General features: G+C 41.0%; 1 pseudogene; it reads left to right on the top strand.

The window, feature by feature from the left end:
- The first annotated feature begins 336 nt into the window (after positions 1-336).
- Positions 337-2,951, top strand: LOC147737085 (uncharacterized; annotated as a pseudogene).
- The last annotated feature ends 695 nt before the right edge of the window (positions 2,952-3,646 follow it).

Genomic DNA, 3,646 nt, shown 5'->3' with positions numbered 1-3,646 from the left:
GTATTGTAAACTCTTCCTGGCTATACCACAGCAACCAGTGTAGAGCACAACAGAGTGGAGACAAACAACTAAAGTGTTAAAGAAAGAGGAGTCCTGCTGTCTAACATTTAGAGCACTGTCCCTATTAAACCAACGGGAAGGATTTATTTTTACCCACAAGTGTCAAAACCTGTTATCCAATCCAAAGACAATATCTCTTGCAAGGAAGCCTGTCTAATATTATGCGTGTGGCAAGTGTTTAGTGGCCATTGTACTTTATTTTTAAATTGGAAATCAAATGTTGTAAATGCCAAAAAATGCAGGAAATGTGGGAATAATACAAGTGCTTTATCAACCATGCTGGCCCTTCAGGAAACACAGTCATGGGATGTAGACAAATATATACCCGACCCAGAGACACTAATCAAGAAGGAAGAATCATACACATGCAGCAAAAGCTTTAGTTTCTCATCCATATTTAAGTGCCATCGTCAAACACACACAGGCGAAGAGCTGTTCAGATGCAGTGAATGTGTAAAGAGCTTTAGGCTGTTATCAACCCTAAAAAGACATCAGCGAATGCACACAGGGGAAAAACCATTCGAGTGCAATGAATGTGTGAAGAGTTTTAGTCAGTTATCAGATCTCCAAAGACATCAGCGAACGCATACAGGGGAAAAGCCATACCACTGCAGTGAATGTTTGAAGAGTTTTAGTCAGTTATCACATCTCTACAGACATCAGAAAACACACACAGGAGAAAAAACATACAACTGCAGCGAATGTGAGAAGAGTTTTAGTTGGTTATCACACCTCCAAGTACATCTGCGAACACACACTGGGGAAAAGCCATTCAGGTGCAGTGAATGTGTGAAGAGTTTTAGGCTGTTATCAGATCTCCAAAGACATCAGCGAAAGCACACAGAGGGAAAGTCTTACCATTGCTGTGAATGCGTGAAAAGCTTTAGTCAGTTATCACACCTTTACAAACATCAGAAAACACACACAGGGGAAGAAACATACAACTGCAGCGAATCTGAGAAGGGCTTTAGTTGTTTATCACATCTCCAAGCACATCAGCAAAAACACACAGAAGAAAGGCCATTCAGATGCAGTGAGTGTGTGAAGAGGTTTAGGCTGTTATCAACCCTGAAAAGACATCAGCGAACACACACAGAGGAAAAACCATTCAAGTGCAATGAATGTGTGAAGAGCTTTAGTCAGGTATCAGATCTCCAAAGACATCAACGAATGCACACAGGGGAAAAACCATACCAGTGCAATGAATGTTTGAAGTGCTTTAGTCAGTTATCACACCTCTACAGACATCAGAAAACACACACAGGGGAAAAAACATACAACTGCAGCGAATGTGAGAAGAGCTTTAGATGGTTATCACACCTCCAAACACATCAGCGATCACACACTGGGGAAAAGCCTTTCGGGTGTAGTAAATGTGTGAAGAGGTTTAGTCGATCGCCAGACCTACAAAGACATCAGCGAACACACTCTGAGGAAAAACCATACCGTTGCAGTGAATGTGGGAAGAGCTTTAGGCAGTTATCAATCCTACACGGACATCAGCGAACACACACTGGGGAAAAACCATACCATTGCAGTGAATGTGTGAAGAGCTTTAGTCAGTTATCAATCCTACGCGTACATCAGCGAACACACACTGGGGAAAAACCATACCATTGCAGTGAATGTATGAAAAGCTTTAGCCAGTTATCAGCCCTCCAAGTACATCGGCAAACACACACAGGGGAAAAACCATACCACTGCAGTGAATGTGAAAAGAGTTTTGGTCAATTATCAATCTTACAAAGACATCAGCGAACACACACAGGGGAAAAGCCATACCACTGCAATGAATGTGTGAAGAGTTTTAGTCAACTATCAATCCTTCAAGTACATCAGCGAACACACACAGGGTTAAAAAACCATACCACTGCAGTGAATGTGTGAAGAGCTTTAGACAGTTATCACAGCTACAAAGACATCAGCGAACACACACAGGGGAAAAGCCATACCATTGCAGCGAATGTGTCAAGAGCTTTAGTCGGTTATCACACCTTCAAGCACATCAGCTAACACACACAGGGTTAAAACCATACCATTGCAGTAAATGTGAAAAAAGCTTTAGTTGGTTATTACACCTCTACAGACATCAGCGAACACACACAGGGGAAAAACCATTCAAGTGCAGTGAATGTGTGAAGTGCTTTAATCAATTATCAGACCTTCAAAGACATCAACGAACACACACAGGGGAAAAACCATTCAAGTGCAGTGAATGTTTGAAGAGCTTTAGTCAGTTATCAGACCTACAAAGACATAAACGAACACACAGAGGGTAAAAATCATTCAAGTGAAGGGGATGTATGAAGAGCTTTAGTCACTTATCAGAGCAGCAAAGACATCACCGAACACACACGGGAAAAGCTATTCAAATGAAGGGAATGTGCAAAATTCTTTACTCAATTATATGAGCTACAAAAACATCATTGAACATACACAAGGGAAAAAACCATACGACTGCAGTGTATGTGTGAAGAGCTTTAGTTGGTTATCACACCCCCAAAGGCATCAACAAACACACACATGGGATAAAAAATGCAACTCTAGTTAATGTGTGAAGAGCTTTTGTCAATGACCAGCCCTACAGGGATATCTGACAACACACACATGGGAAAACCATACAATTGCAGTAAATGTATGAGAGCTTTAGTTGGTTATTATACCTCCTAAGACATCGGCAAACTAACACAGGGTTAAAATCATACCATTGCAGTAAATGTGTGAAGAGCTTTAGTCAATCTTCAGAGTTCAAAAGACATCAGAAAACACACGCCGGTGGAAACCATTCAAGTCCAGTTAGTAAGAGAAGAGCTTTAGTTGGTTACCAAGCCTACAAAGCCATCAGCAAAGTACAGAAGATGATAAAGTTACAATTATGTGGGGCATTCAAACGCCGGAGGATGTTAAGTAGAAGATAGACACCCCGACTAGCAGAATGGAAGCAACACAGATATTTGTGGAATAATTGTGTCTACTCAGTGATTGATCAATTCATTTCTCTACAGATAAGAAAAATGAAGTTGCAGGAAACACATTAAGACATTAGCAGAGTGCAGACCAATGAAAATAAATAGTGTTGTTTTTTACTTTGGTAAAGTAGAGTTATAAAGAACAACATCCACACACACCTGTTCATGCTACTTTTAAAATCAACACTATGGACAGGGCTTGGACTAACGAGGGTATTTTCAGCTAACTTTAGGGATTAATTCTAAAACCTATAAACCCAACACACTCGAACTGATTTAACTGGCAGGCACTGGAGAATATTCATAGTTAATTGTGGGCTTTAGGTGCTTTGTGCAACATTGATGGTTCCACTGCTGCAGCCAGAGAACAGAGTCCAAAAACATGAGAAGTGAAAGTAGGACATTGTGATCTGTAACTCTCTGGGTTAATGCATGCAGTGCACATGTACTTCCCAAGACCTGACACGGGAGAAGTGACGCTCATTTCCATCATCACATGCATCTGTAAATGCACCCACCATAGGGGTATTTCCCCAGTGACATTCAACAGCTGGATCCTTGGGGGATTGGACCGCTCACCACTGACTATGTAAATAATTAATTGTTTGATTAATTGC

This window comes from Lissotriton vulgaris, chromosome 1_1, assembly GCF_964263255.1.
Source record: "Lissotriton vulgaris chromosome 1_1, aLisVul1.2, whole genome shotgun sequence".
Taxonomy (NCBI): domain Eukaryota; kingdom Metazoa; phylum Chordata; class Amphibia; order Caudata; family Salamandridae; genus Lissotriton; species Lissotriton vulgaris.
Note: the sequence above shows the minus strand (reverse complement) of the source record. Positions and strands in the feature narration are given on the sequence as shown.